The following is a 24,236-nucleotide window of genomic DNA, read 5'->3' as shown; positions in this document are numbered from 1 at the left end:
GAACTCACGGACCGCGAGATCGTGACCTGGCTGAAGTCGGACGCTTAACCGACTGCGCCACCCAGGCGCCCCTCAGTGGTAGTTTAGATTTGGCAGACTTTGCTACCTTTTCTAATCTGGACGATCCCTTTTTCGCTCTGAATGGCCCATCAAGCAATCAAATCCCACCCTTTGGTCTACACAGCCTGTTGATGGCATGAATGTGTCAGGGCTAACCAGAATCCTGTGTCTCTGCCTGGGGAGATCCAGTGGGTTTTCTGGCCAGCATGCGTCCTGGAGTCTGGGTCAAAGAGAAGAGCATCTCTTGCCTCAAACTGCCATGTCAGGAACAGGAGACAACTACCAAATCATGTCCATCAGGCAGTGTCCAGGGTCACAGCCAGAGACCTTCAGAGCATGGTGTGTATGGGAATGGGATATGTATTCAGTCAAGGGACTCGGACTCAGTAGGATGAGACCACACAGCAGTAGACCTGAGTGAAGGAATGGAAGGTGGTTTGGAAAAATCTCTGAGGCTAGATGACGAGTCTTTTCCATGTTCTGGTTGCACGCTGTGGGCACGTTGTTTCCAAGAGTCAGCCGCTTAACTGACGGAGCCACCCAGGCGCCCCTGTAATTTGCTTTTTACACTCAACTTCGTCTTTTGGGGTTATCCATGCTTACATCTTTAGCCCTTGTTTATTCATTTTTATGGCTAAATAAGATTCTGTTGTTTGCCTATAAGATGCGATATCTACGGAAGATGGCCACTTAGTTTGTTTCTAGCATTTTTCTATTAGAAGCAATGCTGCAATAAGCAGTTTTGTGCGTGTCTCCTTGCACAGATGTGCAGACATTTACCGTACCCATATATGTAGAAGTGGGACAGCTGGCTTATTTTCTATTACGAGCATGTTTGTGTGTATGTATTATATATCATAACATGTAATATTATGTATGTAATATATATTGTCTTTGTTTTCTTCCCTCCCCTATTCTTTTATCGTATAACATAAGATATATTAACTTTATATATCACAGTATTTAAGTTACGGGAGAAGTATTAAGGAGAAAGCAAACACCACGCAAAGACTTTGTTTCCCCTTCTGGGAACAGGGTTAGTGTATTCCAGTTGTGTATAGAGTGGTGTCACGTGGGGTGGAATTATGACTTTGTGCCACAGGGTGCTCGGATGTTTGGTGATACGTTATTCTGGGTATGTCTGTGAGGATGTTTCTGGATGAGATTAACATTTAAATTACTAGACAGAGTGAAGCAGTTCGTCCTCTTCAGTGTGGGTGGATCTCACCCAATCAATCCACTGAAGGCCTTGCGAGAACGAAAGGCTGGCTAAGGAAGAAATCTCTCTGCATCCTCAAGCTGAGATATGGATCGTCTACCTTCTGATGGAAACTTACACCATCAGTTTTCCTGATTTGAAGGCCTTCAGACTTGAACTGGAACTTTACCATTGCTCTCCTGGGTCCCCACCTTGTCAACTGCTGATCTGGGCCTCTCAGCCTCCATAATCACATGAGCCAATTCTTTATGATAAGTCTCTGTCTCTCTCCCTCTCTCTCCTTCTCCCTCTCTCCATATATATATATATATATATATATATGTATCCTATTGGTTCTGTTTCTCTGGAGAACCCAGAATAACACACTAGATATATGCACTAGAGTAATGCCAAATTACTCTCCAAAGGAGCATCGTACCAATTTATTGGTCTATGTGCATGAGAATTCTTATTTTTCTACATCCTCATTGGCATTCAGGCTCCCTCCTCTGGGAAGTATTTGTTTTATACTTTTTTAAAAAAAATAGTTTGTTCATTTCTTATTATGCATACAAATTTATACATGAATCTTAAACTCATTTTATATGTCTCAAATACTTACGTACTTTATATAGCTTGAATTTTATGTGTGTGTGTGTGTATATATATCTTAAGTTATATATGTGTGTGTATATATACCTACATGTATATGTCTTAACTACTAATTCTTTGCGATATCTCCTAACACTTTTATTTATTTATTTATTTATTTGAGAGAGAGAGAGAGAGAGAGAGAGAGCTGCGAGATGGGCAGAGGGAGAGGGAGAGAGACAGTCCCAAGCAGGTTCCACACCCAGCATGGGGCCCAGTGCAGGGGCTCCATCTGACGACCCTGAGATCATGGCTTGAGCTGAAATCAAGAGTTGGACGCCTAACCAACTGAGCCACCCAGGTGCTCCTTGGCTTCCATTTTTATTTTAATGATGAGAGTGTTTAATATTCATAAATTTAAACTCTTTAAGGTGATCAAATATCTATCTCATTTTTTTAAAAATTTGTTTTAAGACACACTTCCTTACTCAGAAGTGACAAAAATGTTCCTTTATGTTTTCTTCAACATGTTAAAGTTATATATTTTATACTTAGTCTTTAAGATCTGAGATAAGAACTCTAAATTCATTTTAGCCCGCATCGTATTGGTCACAGCACCTTTTTTGAAAAACTCATTCTTTGCCTAAAAGTTGCAGTGTTACCTTTCTCTTACGTCAGTTTCAGTGTATGTATAGATCAATTTCTGGGCTCCCCACTGTGTGACTTAGGGCTATTTGTATCTAACCATGTTACTGGACTCTCGTATTAACTCCCATAAATTGTCTCCTGTTTCTTTAGATTACATATGCAGACATTGCACCTGAAAATAAGGACAGTATTTTTCTCTTTATACCTAATTCTTACCTCCTATTTCACTTCGTTTTCTTTTTAATTTTCTTAATATTTTATTTATTTTTGAGAGCAAGAGAGACAGAGCATGAGTAGGGGAGGGGCAGAGAGAGAGGGAGACACAGAATCTGAAACAGGCTCCAGGCTCTGAGCTGTCAGCACAGAGCCCGATGCTGGGCTTGAACTCACAGACCGCAAGATCACGACCTGAGCCAAAGCCGGACACTTAACCGACTGAGCCACCCAGGCGCCCCTCACTTCCTTTTCTACTTGTAGCAGTCAGATCTCCAAAGATAAGTTAGAAGTGGTGAGAAAGGGGTGAAGTCCAAATGTTCCCCGTGAAGTTTTTCTGGGCTTTTGATAGACATCACTTACCAGGCTAAGTCAGCTCTCTTCTCCTTTTAGTTTGCAGACTCTTCAAGGTACTCCCCACAGAGTCACTGTCAATGGCACCCTGAGGGATGGGAGGGGAGGCATAAAATTCCCAGACACTTCCAGGTCTCTGAAGGGCAAGGCTGCCCGGTGCCAACAGGACCCTCCGAAGGGATGGATGTTACTGGTGACACCAACACAGGCAGGAGCAGGGGGTTGGAGGCACGCAGTTGTGAAAAGGATCCGAGGGCATCTCGGCAGAGAGAACACCCAGAGTGTCTGTGCCAACCCCACACGATGTGTAATCTACCCTCTAGTTGTGATGGCTTTTCCTCAAGCTCTCTGAGTTTCCTAACGGATAAGTAGGGCATAAGGAACCTACTATAAGGATTAGTCTACTTTATCTGTGAACCAGTGAGACAAGAGACCTGAATGACCAACTTGAGCATCCACTGTGGGGTAGAGAGCGTTGTTTTTTTTTCAAGAGCACTCATTGAAAATCCCACATGAGGTGGGCAGGGGGTGGATTTGACCCTGAGGACACCTATGTCAGTGGGCTCCAGACCACCAGAGGGCAAAGGACGGGGGCTGTGCATAGGAAAGGGGGGAATTACTTGATATTTTTCTACTAATAAGGAACTGAATAACAAAGGTGTTTAAAGCAGCTTTGGTTCACAGTTGACAAAGCCTGGAGGTTCTGAAAGGGACAAAGATGTCCCTCAGTAGGTGCATGGATAAATAAACTGCGGTACAGCCACGCAGTGGAATATTATTCAGGGTTGAAACGAAATGAGCTATCAAGCCGTGAAAAGACAAGGAGGAAACTTAAATGCCTATGACTAAGTCAAAGAAGCCAGTCTGAAAACGCCCCACACTGTAGGATTCCAACTACATGACACTGGGAAAAAGACTTATGGAGACGGTAAGAAGATCAGTGGTTGCCACGGGTTTGGGGGGAGGGAGGGATGAACAGACAGGACACAGAGGATGTTTAGGGCAGTGGAACCGTTTTGTAGGAGGGACCACAGTGGTGGATACACGCCATTATTCATTTGTCAAAACCCTTAGAAGACACCACTGAGAGTGAAACCTAATGTAAAATCTGGACTTTGGATGACAAAGATGTGTCAGTGTAGGTTCATCCATTGAAGGTGTAGGTTCATCCAGTGTAGGTTCATCCTCTGTCAGTGTAAGTTCATCCATTGTAAGAAATGTACCCTCTGGTGGGGGTGTTAATAGTGGGGGAGGCTGTGCAAGTGTGGGGGCAGGGGGTATAGGGTAACTGTGTACTTTCTGCTGAGTTTTGCTATGAACCTAAAACTGCCCTAAAAAACCCCTCTGTTATACACACATACACATATATAGACACACACATGCACACATACCTACACACACATACACACATAAATGACACTGAATGGAGGAGAAAAGGAGACATAGAAAGAGCAGCTTGCAAGATGGATGGGGTTGGAGACAGGGTGAGCGAGGGTGAATCTGTGCAGTGATGGGTGGCCCAGGGCACAGAGAACTTTTCCCTCTGAAGTGTTGGTGCTGAGGCCAACTTCCCTGTTCCCCAAACCTCAGCTACTCTGGTCAACATCTGGCTTCCCTGGGTGTGTCAGAGAGAAGGCTGGCTGGTAGAAACTGAGCAGGAGCTTGGGGTCCGGATCTGAGTTGAAAAGGTGCCTCGCGGAGGCCGTGTGCTAGGCAACAGAGTCTAACGTAGCCACGAGAGGAAAGCCTCTGGGGAACGTGAGGCATGTCTGATGAGGGCTTGAGGGTTTCAAGCCACTGTTACCAGCATCTCAAGGGGCATTGAGGTCCCCCATTGATTTCTATGTTTTAGGCCTAAGAACACATTGAAAACCAGGTTTGCAAAACCCCCCATCAGCGTGAGGAACTTTGCGATGTGGCAGTGATCTTGTACCCCAAAAGGATGACTACTACAAGGGAATCAATCCACCCTCACGGATTCCTCCAAACTTCAAGGAAACGAAGTCAAGAGGGGCCCCAGTAAATTCAGCCCTTAGCAGAAATGTCGACAGCTTTCCTTGAGGTGGCCGGTTAGGCGGCCTGGCAGCGTTCTCTGGGTATCGTCCTTTCCAGAATCTGCGCCACCACGCCTGGAAAAGAACAAAAAAGCCATCGGCAGAGTATCTCACTTCTGTAACCCAGCCTCTTTTCTTCAGAGGTTGCAATTATATATTTCATATTTGGCCTTGACTAGGTCTAGAATTGCATGGTGTGAGTTAGGAATTCTAAATTTATTTTGGTCCATATGGATAATCAATCGTCACAGCACCGTTACCGAAAAGTTCATTCTTCACCTATTAATTATAATGCTATCTTTATCCTACATCATGTTTCAACGTATATTTAGATCAGTTACTAGGTCCCCTACTGTGTGACATTAGACGATACACTGAACCACGCCTCCTTCTATGTCCCCTCAATAAAGCTCGTTAGGGGATGCCTGGCAGGTGAGAGAAGATTACTAAGAGGTGGGCAGAAAAGATTTTGGAAAGAGCATGGATCCTTGTCCCCACATGCCCTACCTGGTGACCTTGAACAAGTTTGGCAGCTTCCCCCAGTTCCATGCAAACTAAAGAATGGACTGGCCCAGGAGGAGGTATTTCCATAATCAAGAGGCATCAGTTATCAGTTGTTCTACTTACCACAGTACTGTGTGGGCAGGGGACAGTTCTAAAGAGGACATAGTCTTCCTGCCCGGGACCTTGTAGTGAAGGCTTCGCTCCAGGAGAGGGTCCACGCCTTGGTCAGACTGCTGCTACAAATGCCAAGTGCATCATACAGATGGTGGGCACACACGTGTTTACGTCCTATGACTTGAGATTTGTCTCATTTCACCAGTCCCTTCACTTGATATTTTGCCATGACACATCCACAATTATTCCAAACGGAGCTGTGACTAAAGCAGGACCCGGAAGGAAAGGCAGCTGTCAGAGTATGGAGCTGCGGAGGCGGGGGATGGGTGGTAGCAGGCTTTTGATCTGTCTTGGAAAGCAGAGGCCAATTGAATTCTTTCAATGAGCTGGAAAATTCAAAGAGCTCTTTTCTAAATTACCAGGATGTAACAAGAGCATTTTCCATAGTAAGTCTAGGAAGTTGGGAGAAGGAGCTTTCTTCTTAGTTATTATGTTCATCTCTGTGTGTAGAATAGGCTTCGTAAAATGGACCTAAGACAGGATGAAAAATGCCTACCCTTCTACATTCCTTCTGGAACCTAGAAACCAGTGAGGAAGGGAAGATCAAACGCATGAAACATTATTAAACGATGTGGCATGGTATCTAGGTTCTAATTTACCAGATTATTCACCATGAGCTCTGCAAAGGCACTCTGTTATTACCAGCTCCCAACACCGTCTTCATCCCGGCCCGTGTTGGCTGTGTGCCACGCATGGTGCGTGTGTTTTTGAAACAATCAGAAAAAGCACATGACATACTTCTGGAAGCAAGAAGGTAATCGTGCCCTGCTACCAGCAGATGTATACGTGTGAAATAGGTAAATAGGCAGTGGTTGAAGACAGAGCATTCAGTTTGGAGAGAGGAAGCAAAGACAGCGGGCCCAGAAGGCCCGTGCTTTTATTGCAACTGAAAGAGCCTCCATGTTTCGTGAAAGGCATTTTAAGACAAGCGGTGGCAAGCAAGACAAGTGTGCTTAAGACAAGCACAACTGTTGTAGCTTCACTTCATTTCAGTTAACTTCTTAAATAATTATAAAAGGCGAGCCAACATTTACCGAGCACTCTTTCTGTGAGTTCTTCACCTCTGTGGGGACTCCCTGGCTAGTTTGACAAATGTAGGTAGGTGGGGTAGCTTTTCCCCAAGGTTAAATATCAAGGCAGAAGAGGGTTGGCATAAATTTCTGTCTTTTGGGTACAAGACACCATAAATGTTTATTTATTTATTGAGAGAGAGAGAGAGAGAGAGAGAGAGAAAGCATGTGCATGAGTAAGGGGAGGGGCAGAGAGAGAGGAAGAGAGAGAATCTCAAGCAGGCACTGTGCTGTCAGCCCAGAGCCCGACTCGGGGCTCAATCTCATGAACTATGAGATCGTGACTTGAGCTGAAATCGAGAGTCGGACGCTTAACCGGCTCAGCCTTCCAGGCACCTCAGAGGCTATATTTTAAAGGAATGAAGATTTACCAATCTTCACCATAATCTTTTATAAGAATAAAAGCCCATGAGAAGGAGAACGTTCTTCTGGAGAATGGTTTCAGATCAGCTGTCTTGATGGAGGAAGGATTGGGACACCCAGGTCCCCTGAGTCACTGCTTGACAAGGACAGAAGTGCTTGAGAAACTCAGTTGTGAGTCTGTGTCTTCAAGTGTTCTTTTGTTTTCTAGACCTGAACCCATAAGGAAGTTGTCACTGGAAATATTTCAGTGTCATTCCCATATCTCCAACAGCAGGTGTTAACCGATGTCTGGGAGTAGCTCCTAAGGTTAGGTCCATTCTGTTCCCTTTTGATGTTTTGGTGGAATCCAAATTCCAACGAAGCAGCCTCTGTCTGAAGTTAAGATGGTTCACTGATTCCAGAAGAAAATTTTTTCCATGTAGTCCTCTAGAATACGGCTCTTCATTTAGCCAGGCGAGTATCAGCAATCTTTCTTTCTTGGAGGAAGCATACAGGAGTCAAAATTAATTGGGGTCCCCTACTTTGTAAGTTGAAAATTTATCTGACTTCCACCTGTCCCCCTGACCCCCACTAAACCTTGTTCAACAACAAAGAAGAAAACCAAGCCTCGGAGAGATGGACAGATTTGCCCAGAGTTACATGGATAATGGCACATTCCCGGATAAAGCCTGGGTGACATGACCTCTAGATGTCCTGGGCATCAAAAAGTGTGTGTGCCACCTACCAGCACTCAAGTCCCCAGAATGCAAATAAAATGCAATGTGAAACCAGAAAACAAGCATGAAGAAGTGAGACAAAATTCTTATTTTTTTCCCTGTGATAACTGATTCTTTTTTGTTGTTGTTGTTGTTTTGAGATTTCAACTATCAAACTTGTAACATTCTTTGATTTTGCTTTGCAAATGCATTTAGCTAACACGGGAACTGCTGGGCACCAACTAAAATCCAAATCTTTTGTCTCCTAGTCTATGACTTTTCCTACTGCAATCCACTGTCTTCTCGCCCTCCGCAGCTGGCACACCCTTCACTATTCCTGGTCACGGTGCTGGTGCTGACGGCAAGGGTTATCCCACTGTATTTCCGGCAAAGGTGGCTAGGCTGCCTTTCCCTCCAAAACTGCAGTACAGAAAAGCAGGCTTCCTCCAGGCAGTCCTCCCAGATTTCAGGGGACTGTCCCTTAAAAAAAAATGTTTAAGTTTATTTATTTATTTTGAGAGAGAGCACACAGGAGCAGAAGAGAGAGAGAGAGAGAGAGAGAGAGAGAGAGAGAGAGAGAGAGAGAAAGAGAGAGAGAGAGAGAGAGAGAGAGAGAGAATTCCAGTCAGGCTCCACACTGTGACAGTGCAGAGCCTGATGTGGGGTTTGAACTCACAAACCACAAGATCATGACGTGAGCTGAAATCGAGAGTCAGTCACTTAACTGACCGAGCTACTCAGGCACCCCTAAATGTTTTGAAAATTCAACACCACTTTTCTCTCCTGCCAAAGCCAACTAGACATGGGGACAGTTTGACCAGGGGCAGGTGCTAGGACCCTCCGGGTCTGCAAGAGAGGCTGGGCCACAGTCTGTGGGGGCCGAGAAAAGATGATCCACCCAAACCCTCAATGTTGTTAAGCAACTGCAGAAAGCAGGCAAAAGGAAGCTTGAAGTCCAGACTTCTGAGAGGATGTCACCCTTTGAAGATCCTTTCAAGTACAAAGTACAGGGGCTCAAATGATTCTGACACAGGCGAGGAAATAACTATCTACAAACACCCACATCAGGCACAGCCGTGCACATGAGGCGTCCAGCAGAGTGAGTATTTCAAGGCTTAAGGTCTTCTATCCCCCACCTCCAACCTCAAAGCACGGAACCATGAAAATCCAAATAAATAAAGCCACTGTAGCTTGTGTGCGACTTCCAGAATACTCTTGTCACTAGGTCACGCAAGAAAACCCTATGCCAGCCCCGCAAATGTGGTCTAACGAAGTCATCGCTGACTGTTTGTCACTAGAGAACCCAGTGAAGGTTTTGATTCCTTCTCCGCCCTTTACCTGGAGGGCTGGTGGGGCATGGGACACCAAGTGCTGGGATCTGCAGTGCTGTCCAAGCAATTAGTGATAGCCGTTGAGTCTGACAGTTACACACAAGGCTCAAAGTTGGGCAGGTCACTAACCTGGATGACCTTGGGCAAGATGCGTAACTTTTCTTAAACTCGGTTTCCTCATGTGGGATATGGGGACAATAAGAGTGCCCACCTCGCAGGGTGGAGGTCAGAAGGGAATCTAAGGCAGGAGGGCACACACATGAGACCTCGAATGCTTCCTGCTTAAATGTTGGTTGCTATTCTCTGCCTTCTTCCCTCCAACTCAAAGGATATTGATTCAGTCAGTGTCAACACAATGACTTAACAACCTATCGATCCCGTCAAGTCAGTAAAAACAATCAGGCTGGTTGCTTGACATTTCGTGGATGAAAATTGACCTTGTCCCGCTCACATTTCGAGTTATGATGTCACCTAGCCACGGTTTTCACATCTATGGTTTTGGCTGACATCAGATGGAATAATTCATCTGACGGCACTTTGTGGGTGGTCCGGGAGGTTGGACAGGGGAGCGCGCAGGTGCAGTGCCTAGAGAGGACCCACGGAAGAAGCGGTCCAGCTGAGCCGGTGTGTTTGGTGAGACCCCCCCATCCCCACCCAATTCTACATGCATCTTCCCAGACTGCAGGGTCAAGGCCTCAGAGGCCAGGCTACCAATGAAGTCAGAGTGCATTTTCCTTGTAAATAGAGCGTCGAATGCTTGGTTTCTGCTGCAGATGGCCAGACTGCACTACTTTCAGACAAATCTCTGTGCAGCACGTGAAAATGTGGGAAGAACGGGAGGAAATCTGTGATTTTAATAAAGCGTTGGTACACCAAAACCCCCTCTCAGGGAGGTTTAGGAGAGCTATGCCCCAGGCCGGTCACCAGAGGGCAAGACGCAAAGGAGGGCGAGATACAAAAGGTCTGAATCCTTACATACTTAGGAAGAACTTTGGGATGAGAATGGATTATATGATGAGAAATAATTTTCCGGGTTCAGAATTTCCTGAGGGTTCATGCAAAATGTTAACCCAGTGGGCTGGGCTTGAGCATCATACATATGCTGACTTAGAATCTGGCTTGGTCATTTGCAGCTCCGTGGCTTTGAGCAAAGGAATTATTCGCTGAAGCTTAGTTTCCACATCTATTAAGTGAGATCGTGGTACCTGCCTCAAGGAATTATTGTCAAGTTTCCAAATGAGTTGAGGCTACCTCAGACCTCTCTCCAATATAGTTACAGCCCAAACAATAAATACAGGTAGAAATGTTTAAAACGACCATAACATACCTTAATATGATTTGGGGCACCTGTTGAATATATTAGGGAAACTGGAGGATGGAAAATAGTGCAGTCATTAAGGGTGAGAATGGGGTTTATCTGTATAGAGGGACACGGAAAGGATGCTCATAATATAGAAACTGAAAGAAAAGCAGGTTGCAAAAGAATGTGACCTCTTTGCTCCGGCCACTAGGCTCAAGACCTTTACGTACAATGAACCACATATTACAGTAGTGTTCCATTGTTGTCCCCCCTCACGTTGTTATCCCCGCATTTTACAGATGAGAAAACTCAGAACGGTCAAGATTAAGTAATAACCCCCAACTCTGTCACTGTACAGAGTGACAAAGTGGAGCTCTGTACCATGGTCCCTCTGATTCTCAGCCCTTGCCTTCTGTGCCTTTCCACGAGCCCTGAGGTGAAGATGGGGAACAGAAGATGGTAAGTGAGACTGCAGATGAAAGTCTACAGAAACAAGAAGACAGGACCGCCTGAAAGAAGGAGTTCTAAGAAAACGTAAGGCTTTTCTCTCTTACATTTCTGTTGCAGCCATTGTCCACGGAGAAGCCGATGGATGGCTGTGCACATGGAGTGATGGAGTTCTCTCAAGTCAAGAGGATATTTTTCTTCCCATCTTCCCTTTGAGCAGATTATACCAACAGGTGACCAAACCAAGGGCCTAACCAAATTCAGCCCTCGGTTCTTTCCTACTTCTCTTTGTCTACCCTCTGTCAGGCCCTTGCAATTTTTGTCAGTCTGTCTCTGTGACTTGAATCAGCTCCTTTCCAGGCTCCACTTGCAAATCCCAGGGCACCTGTCACATGGTCATGGAGTGCTAAAGAGTGCATGTAAATAACACACTGGAATCTGCAGCAGTTTTTGATCCCTCCAAAGTCTCTAGAAAGAAAAAATTCCTTTTGACCATGTACATCTGGACCCCACATGGGCCGAAGGAATGATGCCCATAGTTCAGACCTATCCGGTGTGAAATGCAACTAAAGAAATAATGTAGCCCCAGGACTGAACTGGACTCAGTCCTTAGCTTGCCCCAGCTTAGCTTGAGTAAGGGGACTTGGCCCACAGCAGTGATTGTTCCCCTTGGAGGTGGGGGTCAGTGCCACACCCTCCCCCTCCTAAGGGGAGAACGCCAATACTCTTCAGCATCGCCATCCAACTGTCCCTCTCACAACGGCACCTCTGGCGGTGGCTCAGTGTGGTCACCCGTATGCAGCGACGCTGACTGCGGTCCGCTACGATCACCAGAGGAATCTGGTGCTGGCGAGAGATCCCAGAGGGGTGGAACAGGAGGAGTGGAGTGGAAAGCAGGGCATCTGGGAACCCTGCTCTTTTACCTCATGGCCATCCGAGCAGTTTTCAACCCCAGGTCCTAGCTGAGAATCACCCTGGCCTGCTGCAGAAAGCTGCGGATAAAGAGCCTGAGACCCAGCAGGGGGGTGAGAAAGGAAAGACACTTTAACAACGCCACGCCGGGCTGTGTCTGTGTCTACGCAACGGGGAATATGCGGGGTCACCTAATGATTTGGGCAGTGGGGCTTCAGAAGGGGCTGAAATTCTGCCCCACGCCTTTCACTGACTCCGTACAAGAAAGTTCACCTAAGGGAAATGTTTCAGATTAGGTCAGTTGTCAATAAAGAGATGGGGGCGCCTCGGTGGCTCAGTCAGTGGAGCGTCCAGCTTCAGTTGGGGTCACGATCTCACAGTCCGTGGGTTGGAGCCCTGTGTTGGGCTCTGTGCTGACACTTTGGAGCCTGGAGCCTGCTTCGGATTTTGTGTCTCCCTGTCTTGTACCTCCCCCGCTTGTTCTATCTCTGTCTCAAAAAATAAATAAAAAAACATTAAAAATAATAAAAAAAAAAAAAGGAGAGATAAAGATGATCAGATAAATGAGCTGTGCTGCTAGGAGGTCAGGCCAGGATGGGTGATTATCCGGGAGTGCTTACAGGCTCATTTGCTTTCCTTTCATGTTTGGGGGGTTGGGGGAAGGGGGAGGCGTTTAGCCCAGTAGACTATACAGAAAGTGACAAGCATCACAGAGACTCTCTGAGGTGAACAGAGAAAGTGACTTCAATTCCAAGGGGGGGAAAGCTGAGAGACTGGCTCTCTTCCTGTCTTAACTCTTTGATGTAAACCTATATCCGATTAGAACTCAAACTCTTTCTTCTTCCAGGCAGGTGGGAGGGAAAGGACCCTTAATTGTTAAACTGAGGAGACTGACGGAGGCCCGCGGTGTGTAAACCCTTGAATCTAATGATGGATATTCGCTGTCATGGGAAGATGCGTCTGAGTTTTTCCTTGGGCATTTTCGTTTTCAGGTTGAATTGGTTTCCCACTACCTTAAGAAAAGAAACCTTAAAACCACGCAGGCTCCTAGTTTGAGACATCCTCAATTGCTGATTTAACTTACAGAGTTGGAAACTAACCCAGCAAAAGCCTGGGGTTCTCTACTAATCCTAATTGTTGATAGAGAACCAGTAAGCAGCAACAAGGCAGGAAGCTGTGGAGGGGCTGTGACATCCCAGGGGGATATCACCTCCTCTGCCAAATATTTAGAGCAAAAACCAGCCATCGATGGCAGTGTGAGGTAACCACGTTCGAAGAGCTTTGGACAGATGGCCGAGATGTCTCTGTGTACGTCGTAACCCTCACCCTGCCAAATATATTTATTTGCTATCAGGCTAAACATATTGAGGAAGATATTCATTTTCTTCTTTCTCTCCAAGACGCTTCTTTTTTTACCCCTGTTTGTCCTGAGTTTTAGTGACAGGAACCACAATGATGAAAAGTCCTCAAAAGTAGCTTTTAAACCTACCACTACACCCTATAAGCCAACCAATATAAAGCAAGAGGGCACCAGAGCATTGTGAACCATGACAAGATAATCTCGGAAACAGATCCTGCTCAAGCTCAAAGTCAATACAGATGGAGATTTTAAAAATAAAGTGGTCTGGGAAGTAGAATGATCTTAGTTGCCCAACTCCAAAGCAAAAGGCATGCTCTGGCCCAAATTTTAAAAATAGAGAACGGTCCAAGAATAATAACAATCTCTTGCTGGGAAAGACTTTTTGTCTTGCCTCGGTCAGAAAAAAATAGAATGTAAAGCTTTTCTCAGTCTCTCCAGCCCCACAGTGGGAGCCCTGGGTCTTTACCAGTCCATCCCTGAACCATGATTGGGTGTGAATGGTTGTGAGTAAATTATGCCAGGAGGGGACTCTGGGTAGGTGGACACCCTGATGCAGTAGAGGGTAGATCAAAGTCAAGGGCACAGGGATGGGTTAAAACCATGTGAATAGGATCCTTTCCAGAACTACTTACTTGAACAACCTGCTGTGTTTTGGCGATCCGTCCTTCCATTCCCGCCGAGGGCCATTGTCTCCTTATCCATCCATGAGGTCTGACTTATCCTACAAAACTCAGCTCAGTGAGGGCTTTCTCTGGGATTCCCTCCCTTTTTCCTGGTTGAATCAACAACCACTCTTTCCTTTGTGCATCCCGCCTCTGTGTCAGCCTCTGTCTCCTGGGGTGGAATTCATGTAGACTCATTGTCTTGCACCCTCGCCTGTGAGTTCTTTGAGTGCAGAGACCTTTTCCTTATTGTGTGTGTGTCCCACAGAATGTCAAACACAGTGAGTGTTTACTGAATTGGATTGGATTAGAATGGAGTTGAATTGAGAACTAATCCCCCTTTTCAGTGGCTTCCATAAAAGAAACGCTACAGTGGGATGTTGATGATGAAGTCGTTTACCTGAGTTGGGTCAGGGAGTGAGATGTCTTCTGGCTACGTGTAAAACCTTAAACTAAAGTGACCTCTATCCTTTCAACCAACTGAGACATCATATGACCATATATCCCAAACTGGCAGGTGATGGTTCAAAAGTGACTGGAAAGAAGGCCCATGGACACTTCAAGGTCAAACCCTTGAAAAATGTGAGATTCAATTAATAGTATGTTAAAGATTTTGTTTTTAACTTTATCCATACCTCGTAAGGAGCTTGGTGAGGAATCTCAGAGGTATTTTAAAAGTTCTAGCTAGTTGCACAAAGTACCCTTTTCGTTCCTAATGATCTTTCCTTCAATGAAATTGAAATTGGTTAAAGAGAAGATCTCATTCTATTTCATGCCTGACCTCTCTGGGGGCTGTTGGAAATGTTATGGTTTGAAAGGCTGTGGAACATGGGGACAGTTAAGCATTCAGACAATGGAGCCAGACTGACCTGGGTTCAAATCCTGGATCTGCCACAAAAAAGTAAAGAATTTAACCTTTCTGTTTCTTTCTTCTTAAGATGCAAGTACATGGAATAAATCGTTTAGCCCAGGGCCCAGCATGTTGTAAGACTTTAATACTCGGTCATTATTGTGACTACTATCTACTATGAGATATTCCAATCCAAGCTGATGAGCTCAGGTAATTTGCTGAGCATTTTTATTCATCACCACCTCCTGAGTAAACTCTTATCCTTTTGACTCCTGATGTAATACTTGCATTCCATAAATAATGCAATTTGGACTTAGCATCTTCTTTACCGGGCCAGGGATTTTCTTCACCATCTTGAATTTGATGATGACATTTAATGGGGAGACAATGAGAGAAGACCAGTTGTTTCACAAAGGGATTGAAGAGTTACCATTTGAAAAGATTTAATTTATGCCTTGCCTCGCCATGGCATTAACTCAACACTCAATACACGCAGCAAAGCAGGTTCAGACACAAGAATCCTTCTACATGTCAAGGTCTCCCCACATAGGTCATTCTGCCTTGTGTTAAGCCAGTTACAATAAAGTTAGGGAATATCTCTGCTGATAATCTGTAGCAAACACATATTTTTATACAATAAAGTCTAGAGAGAACGTTCAAGAAGATGGAAACAAAAGCTAAATTCCAGAAAGACTTCCCCAGAAATGAAAAGGTGCATGGTTAGTGCAAGTGCCTGGTTTTGGGTAATTGTTTTAAGAGGTAGATTATGCTTACTCTGTGCCTGACCTAGACGTGACACAATATGAGGGAAATGGGAGACGTGATATTGCCAAGTGTATTTTATATTATCTACGGTAACTTACCCATGCGATTGCCTTAATGCTTGAAAAGAATTCTACCAACAAACCAGAAGAGTGAACTGTGAAATAATTTGCTTTATTTATATGTTCAACTTTGCTCTACAAACAAACAAGCAAACAGACAAACAAACAAAAAACCAAACGCAAATGAAACCAGGAGAATAAAAGAATTTAAACAAGAACACAGCTTCTGATAGCTGTTTTGATATGGAAGACTATGAAAAACTCAAGCAATGATAAAGACTTGCTAATGAACTTAGAATCCAGAGCCACAGGACCTCATGCCAATTCTTCCTGTACTCAGCTGGGCAATCTGAGGCATATCCCAGTGACTTCTCTCTGGCTATTTCCTCATTTGGCAAATGAATGGAATGGAACTCATTGGTGGTTTCCAAACTGACTTCCAAGGAATTTGGAAGAAGTTTATGGGAAGAAGGGAGAACTGGAGGAAGTTTCAGGCACTGTATGCCAATCTGAGATACTTCTACTTTAAAAGTCTTACATTGGGGCGCCTGGGTGGCGCAGTCGGTTGAGCGTCCGACTTCAGCCAGGTCACGATCTCGTGGTCCGTGAGTTCGAGCCCTGCGTCAGGCTCTGGGCTGATGGCTCGGAGCCTGGAGCCTGTTTCCGATTCTGTGTCTCCCTCTCTCTCTGCCCCTCCCCCGTTCATGCTCTGTCTCTCTCTGTCCCAAAAATAAATAAACGTTGAAAAAAAATTTAAAAAAAAATAAAAGTCTTACATATTTGAGTCCCATATAAGATTTTATTTGACAATATGATGCTGCAAGTTTAAACGTTTGAAACCATCAAATTAGATATTAGATATAAAAAAATATTTCCTGTACCTTCTACCAGGAGCACAGTCCAATTTAGGAGAGCATGAGGAATTAGGAGATGAAGATTCTAGGCTGAGTTTGCATCCCTGAGTTTTGGATAATGTTTATCGTCATCTGTGTCTTCTTTTTGTCCATCTACAAAAAAGAGCTACTTCCTGGAGCTAGAGAGCAAATACTAGAAGAAAATAGATGTAAAGCACTTTGAGAAGTTAAAAGTGTTAGGCAAATGTAAGATATTACCAATTGTTGGTAAAGTCCTCAATTGTCCTAACCTCAATATGTCCGAAATCTTGAAAAACTGGAAACAAGAAATAAGTTCTCATCGTCTGAGAATGAATCAGTACAATACAGCACATCAACCTAGCTTTGCTGTATCATCACCCAGCAATCTTCCCTTTTTTTTCCCTTTTGAAGTTTTTCTTTAAATTCTAGGTACTTAACACGGAGTGTGAGATTAGCTTCACGTGTATAATTTAGCGATTCGTTACTTATATGTAACACCCAGTGCTCATCACAAGTGCCCTCCTTAATGCCCATCACCCATTTAACCCATTTCCTTGCCCATCTCCCTTGCCCAGCAGTCTTCCTCTACCATGTTGGCCGACGTGGTTTACCCATTCTGGTTGTTTGAGAGCACGTCCATAGGCAAGGGAAGAAAGAAAGAAGAGAGAGCAAAAGAGAAGCCTTGACGTGGACGTATATCATGCCATCTTTGATGCTGGGACTCTTGCTGATACCTTGGGCGAAGCTGGCTCATGTCTGGTCTTGACTCTCATTCCCTCTCCATCTTGGCTAAACATACCCTGAGCTTTCTGATCTTACTTTAGACCTTACAGCCAGACTGCTGACCACTGCTGATCATCAGCTAAGCATCCCCACGAGAGCCTTAAAACCACCTACTCTCTCCCTCCCCTGGTTGAGCTATCTTGGGGCTTGGTAGGACACTTTGTTGTTTTTTTTTTGAATTTTTTTTTTTTTAATGTTCAATTAGTGTCGAGAGAGAGATAGGCAGAGACAGAGTGTGAGTGGGGGAGGGGCAGAGAGAGAGGGAGACGCAGAATCCGAAGCAGGCTCCGGGCTCCGAGCTGTCAGCACGGAGCCCGACGCGGGGCTCGAACTCACAAACTGCGAGGTCATGACCTGGGCCCAAGTCGGACGTTTAAACAGACTGAGCCATCCGGGCGCCCCTTGGGAGCACACTTTCTAATTGCATGTACAATCATATGAATAGAGTAATCAACTCATTCTGATTTGCCTGAAACTTTCAGTTTTAAAACTGGAAGTCCTGTGCCCTAGGAACCTCTGCAGTCCCAGGAAAAACAGGGAAGTTGGTCACCTCCCCCTACTTGTAAAAATATTAAAAGAAAACTACTTTTAAAAATTTTTAAATGTTTATTTATTTTTGAGAGAGAGAGAGAGAGAGAGAGAGGCAGAGAGAGAGAGAGAGAGAGAGAGACAAAGAGCAAGCTGGGGAGAGACAGAGAGGGAGAAGGAGACACAGAATCTGAAGCAGGCTCCAGGCTCTGAGCTGTCAGCACGGAGCCCAATGTGGGGCTCGAACCCATGAACTGTGAGATCATGACCTGAGCCGAAGTCAGAGGCTTAACAAACTGAGCCACCTAGGTGACCCCTCCCCCCCAAACAAAAACCTATTAAACAGAGAGCTAGAGATCCATAGATCAAAAGCTTCTGGCCCTTGTTATGAAGACGCTCTTTAATATAAGCTCTCTGGCTGGATCTAATTCATGTAGACATATATGCCAAAAAAGTTATCAATTCACTCCAGATATTATTATGCCCACTTCACTGAGTGGCCAGGAGTTAAAATAGTCACTGCTGTATATAGTTGCAAGAACTAGGTCATGCAAATGTTACAGGGGACATAGAGAATGGAAAAGAAAGGATTTTTCCTGAAAGGAGAAAGGATAGAAAGGCAGACATTAGCGACACGGTTGTGGATAAGTCGGAGGCAATGCCGTGGGCGCCAAACGTTTGTAGAACTCCAAACCCGATGGGCACTGCATCCGGGCATAAGTTTCTGTAAGAAACAGTACTATCAGTAACTTGTTCGTGGTTTGTGCCACTCTTTCATGAAACTTCGGAGTTGAACAAACTCCTTTGTTTTTCTCTCTCGCTTTTCTACAAACTTCGGAGGCCCAACAGCCTGCTCCCAGTAGACAGAATCTTGCCGAGATTCCGTGGGCGAAGACAGGACCCGGACCACGCCTTCGGAGAGAAATTTGACAGGCTTTCTGTCAATTTCACAGCGTGCATCACTTCTGACCCAGCACACTCGAGGTCTGTGAATATGCCAGAGTTAGCCCGGCACATCTGCCTGTGAGACACGCGGAAAGATGTTCCTTGCAGAATCAGTGGACTGTCTGAATACATGTGGCAATTCATCTGCTGGAACACAGTATCATCATCAAAAGCTGCGGAAAGAGATGAGACAGACGGGTAGATCTTTAACAACTAAACAAGCTGCAGAATACTGCCGGCAGCATGAGACCATTTATGTGAAAGCTGAAAGCACAACGCTCATCTTGTTCAAGGATTCATGTGTATGCGATGCAAAGGAATAAAAACTGGGCTAGAAAGACACCAAACAGTGGTTAGCTTTAGGAAGAAGGGAGGTGACCGGCCTGGAAGAGGAGACAGAAGAATCTGTAGTTTTACTTGCCAATGTTTTATTTCTTCTGTTTTTGTTTTTTTTTTTAACGAAAACCAAACATGGGACCTCATAACAACTACTCTAGGAAGGGGCCACTTCTATGTGTGTTTCAGGATTCTCTGCCCTTTCCCCCACTTTTTAGAGGTTTCAGAATGTGAGAAATGTGAGGAAGAAAGCACAGCAAAAGCAGGGGGAGGAAGAAGGGAAGGAGGCAGCTCTGTAGCGCGTCTGGTGGGTTTGAAAATCCAACTAAGAGCCATGGCGACTATCACAAGGGCGTCCAAATGGACTGAAAAACATCCAAAGCAGCAGTAGTGAACCAAACAACGAATTCATCTAAATATATTTGAAAATAATGATATCCCTTTTTAGTATTAAAAATAAAAGCCTTTGGGGCACCTGGGTGGTTTAGTCGGTTAAGCGTCAGACTCTTGGTTTCAGTTCAGGTCATGAGCTCATGGTTCGTGAGTTCCAGCCCCACATCAGGCTCGGCACTGACATTGTGGAGCCTGCTGGGGATTCTGTCTCCCTCTCCCTCTCCCTCTGCCCCTCGTACTGTCTCTCTCTACATAAATAAGTCAACTAAAAAAAAAAAAAAGTTGGAATATTTTGCTTAGGAGCCCAGGACCATTAAGAGAAGGCTGGACCCCATCAGTAAAAAGGTTCCTGCAGGAGAGACAGAACACCCTTCACAGGGTTGGACGTTGATGTGCCCTGGGCCCCTTTTGGGTGCTGGGCCTTGATTACTGGCCCCGGTTTTGTTGTTGTTTGTTTGTTTGTTTGTTTTTGTTGTTTGTTTTGTTTTGGTTTTGGATTTTTGCCATTGTTGGCTGTGTGGAAGCCCAGATTTTAAACCTAAGGTACATCGAGACTACGCTCAACTCTTGTGGAAACACTCAGGGACATATTTTGGCTGATATTTATTCTAAAATATAGTGTATTGATTAAAAAATGGGGTACAGCAAGGCCAATGAATCAGGAAATAATTGCCATTGAAAAGATCGTTTGGGGACATCCGGGTGGCTCAGTCGGTTAAGCGTCCAACTCTTGATTTCAGCTCAGGTCACGAGCTCCTGGTTCGTGAGATCGAGCCCCGCATCCGGCTCTGGGCTGAGGGTGGATCTTGCTTAAAATTCTTTCTCTCTCTCTCCCTCTCTCTCTGCCCCTCCCTCGCTCACTCAGCCTCTCTCTCTCCCAAGAAACACACTTTAAAAAAGTAAAAAAGAAAAGATAGTTTGTTACGGTTCCTAGGTGGACGGGGCACTCGACACCAGGCCCTCGGGGGCACACAGGGAGGCGCCAGGGGCAGACAGCAGGCAGCGGGAGCCGGAGTAAAATGTGGGCAAGGGCCCACAGTGTGGTTTCCATGGGAAGGAACAGGTGAGACAGGTGTAGAGGCTCAAAATTGGTTGCGTTGGATAATTTCTGCAGACCCTGGGTGTAAGGCCACCCCTTGATCGTCTGGGGCCTGGCTTTGGGCGATTAGGGTAGGGGAGTTATGGCCCGGAGTGAGAGCCCCATAGCGAATGGAGGTGGGGTGTGGACCACAAATTGGTAGCTTGTATTTGAAACCCTTGCTCCCAGGTCAGCTGTTTACCCTCCTAGGAACCGGCTAACCCCGGGTGGGGCAGTCTCAACAGAGTCTACACGGCCCCGGATGTCAGAACACCTAACACGACACGCTTCTGAGATGCAAATGCCATCCGGAACTAAAAACTTAAGAGAAACAGATCACCATTCAGAAGGCCCCTCCGTCGCGCTGGCCGGGGGCCTGAGCATCCACACAGAGCCAGTTTCCAGGGCTTGGGGTCACGCTGCCCCACAGCATCAGTCGCCGCTGACTGCCCCGCGGGGTGAGCTCTCTGGAGGTCAGCTTCTGAAAGGCCCAGCACGATGGAGCCTTCCTCCCCCTGTTCAGCCAGACCCCACGCCCGGTGGCTGGCAAGCGTCTGCGAGGCACGCAGGAGGCCTCGTGAGCCGAGCCGTGCTACCAGCGCTGACTGAAATCCCTTCCCATTATCCTGGGAGAAAGAGGAGGGTGGGAGGCAGGCATCTGACTTGCTGTGCCAGCAACTTAGATTAGTGACACTCTCCCTCCGAGGAACTTAACCATAATTACTGTCACCGGGGTTGCCATGCTGGGCCTTCAGACCCACCTCTCTCCCTCTCGTGCGGGCTCTTGCCTCCCAAACCTGCCATTTTCAGCTATTGCCATGGAGAGCCGTGTCTCGTCATCATGATGTGATCACTGCACGGAAGTGCCGCCATGTTTATTTCCTTGGGCTGGCCCCGCGGGCCAGTCGGGCTGTTGTTCCTCCGAGGGCCACTTGGGCTGTTGTTCCTCCGTCTCCTGGTGAGCCCAAGTCTCCCGAAAGCAGGGAAGCAAGACCCACACCCAAGCACATGCACGCACAGGACACTGAAGGGTGTAAGAAAACAAACACTTCTCCCTTCTTGCAAAGATGTAGCTGAAGCCTTCACTTTGGGAGAACCAGAGAGAGTGAGCCACATCCGTGAAGGACCCACATAAGGACAGAAGGTATTCCACGCACTGTGTGACCTCCTCAGTGGACTTTGCTGACCACGCAGGGCCCCGCCGCCCAACTGTCCTCATGGGATGTACGTAAAACCTTGGATTGGGAGTAACTTGTTCTGTCAGTGTTCTGCAAGCTGAGCAAACATTTCTAATACATTTTAGCTTGATAAACGAGTGATGTCTTGTAATACGAGTGCTACGTGACACCAAACATCACATGATCACAACTGAGCCAACGGTTCTGGACATTCGCTTTGACATACGAGTGTGGTTTTTTTTTTTAATTTTTTTTTAACGTTTTTATTTATTTTTGAGACAGAGAGAGAAAGAGCATGAAAGGGGGAGGGTCAGAGAGAGAGGGAGGCACAGAATCTGAAACAGGCTCCAGGCTCCGAGCTGTCAGCACAGAGCCCGACGCGGGGCTCGAACTCACGGACTGCGAGATCGTGACCTGAGCCGAAGTCGGACGCTTAACCGACTGAGCCACCCAGGCACCCCGACATGCAAGTGTTTTGCATTCGAAGCGTGTTTCCGGAACAAATTATGCTCGCAAGCCAAGGTTTCACTGTGATGGGCTTTCTTTGTGGATTATGGTTCCCCCAAAGACTGTTACTCTGGAGATAAAGAGGACCTACCTGCCTGTTTTATTTGATTTGATTTCTTCTTTCTGTCTTAAAGAGTGCCTTGATCCATCCATGACGTATATAAAAACATAAGCCTATGAGTCCATTTTCATAATTGCCTGTAACCGATTACTGGTGAAAATGTTAGCTGCTCTGAAATGGAGACAAAATGAGATGGGTATAAAAGTGGGCAGCGCCTGCCTATTTCTTGGTCATTTCACTGCTGTGTTGATGAGTCCGTTGCCACCAAAAATCTGCTGGCTGGGCAGAGTTCTTTTCTTTTCAGCACTTGGCTTGTAGGAGCGCTGCCACAGAAGCCCGAGTCCTGTTGCCTCTATTCTGCCCCTGTTCCCCTCTCCTGCCTCTGCTCTGTGTGCAAGGGCCACTGTCTTTGGGACGACTTTGCAAAGTCATCGTTTGGCAGGCTCCTATCCAGCAGTTTTGTCTGCTTTCTGCCTACCTCAGGCTGGCCAGCACTGGTGGACCTTGAAAACCATTTTCAGTGTTATTTCCAGATTTCTTTTGGATCCATGGACCTAAATAAATACTTGTCATTTCACCAGGAAGTTCTTAATTTCCTTTAGCCTGTACCCTTAAAAAAAAAAAGTTAATTTCCCTGAAAGAAGGGCCGTCAGCTTTTCTAGGAAAACTTTATAATAAGAGATTAAAATGGTAACCGGAAAAAAATGATGAAAGAACAGGAAACCATCTGTGAGAAAATGCGGTGTAATTGTGTACCGTTTTTGGTGCTAGATACATTTCTGAACAGTTGTGTGTAAACTATATGAAGTAATGTCTTTAGTGGGGGGGGGGCTCTTTCCTACGAATATCTTTTCTAAATTGTTTCTGATCAACTAATGTAATTACTTCAATGTCTTCTGTTCTGGCAAAATGCATACGTGGGAAAGCCTGTGGCTTTAAATATGGAGGTTCCTACAGAGTGGCAGAATAAATAGCTTTTGTGGTTTGTAACATGACGTGGTCCACATTTCACCTTTTTCTTCAGCACGTAGTTATTTACTGGCTGCATGCAGTGTGCCAGGGGCTGCTCAAAGCCTCGATGGTCCTCTCAGCCCTAATGTACTTTGTTAATTTCAGGGTGCTGTTAAAAGGAATTTGGGGATGGGGTGCCTGGGTGGCTCAGTCAGTTAAGCATCTGACTTCGGCACAGGTCATGATCTCACCGTTTGTGAGTTTGAGCCCCGTGTCGGGCTCTGTGCTGACAGCTCGGAGCCTGCTTGGAATTCTCTCTCCCTCTCTCTCTGCTTCTCTGTCTCTGTCTCTGTCTCTCTCTCTCTCTCAAAATAAATAAATAAACTTTTAAAAAATAAACAAAAGGACTTGGGGGCAGTATCTATAGAAAAGCCTGAGCCTTCGGGACAATAAAAATAATTAAGTAGCACTCTATTTCTATTCAGTTATAACTAAAAAATAATGTTCTTTGCTTTATTTGAAAGTCAGATTTATTGTTTTCCATCTCACGGCAGCTGGGTTACATTTATAATTTATAGTTCATCTCACTTTTGCCATTTCTGAGTCTGACCATGAGGTGGGGTCGGGAGTTTGGGGGCACTAAGTCAGAAGGAACCAAGATTCTGTGTTATATAACTATAACTATTTGGCAGGGGAGGTTTTACTTAAAAAAAAAAAATCAATATGAGTTATTCAGACAAAAATCCCACAGGAATTTTGACAAAATGAGTTCCCCAAATCTAACCTGACAAAGCCATGGGTAGCTGAAACCCACAGCATCCCTCTGAAGACAGGCAGTGGGCTCCAAATTTAACTACAGGTCCTTTGACTGCATTTCTTACATTGCGCTGCAAAGTTTCATGGAAATTTAAAAAGAAATGCACAAGAATACAATACCAGAATAATCACGCCATTCAGTGACCTCTTATTACGTATTGACAATGTCCCAGAT

The 24,236-nt window shown here is 45.5% G+C and overlaps 1 long non-coding RNA gene across 1 annotated transcript; it reads left to right on the top strand.

The window, feature by feature from the left end:
• The first annotated feature begins 9,954 nt into the window (after positions 1–9,954).
• LOC121023198 (uncharacterized) lies at positions 9,955–19,564 on the top strand. Its single transcript, XR_005787288.1, has 3 exons — positions 9,955–11,014; positions 11,123–11,235; positions 18,637–19,564. It is a non-coding gene; the product is annotated as an uncharacterized LOC121023198 (long non-coding RNA).
• Positions 19,565–24,236: the final 4,672 nt, after the last annotated feature.

Source organism: Herpailurus yagouaroundi, unplaced genomic scaffold (genome assembly GCF_014898765.1).
Source record: "Herpailurus yagouaroundi ecotype Mexico unplaced genomic scaffold, PumYag 530, whole genome shotgun sequence".
Classification (NCBI taxonomy): Eukaryota; Metazoa; Chordata; class Mammalia; order Carnivora; family Felidae; genus Herpailurus; species Herpailurus yagouaroundi.
Note: the sequence above shows the minus strand (reverse complement) of the source record. Positions and strands in the feature narration are given on the sequence as shown.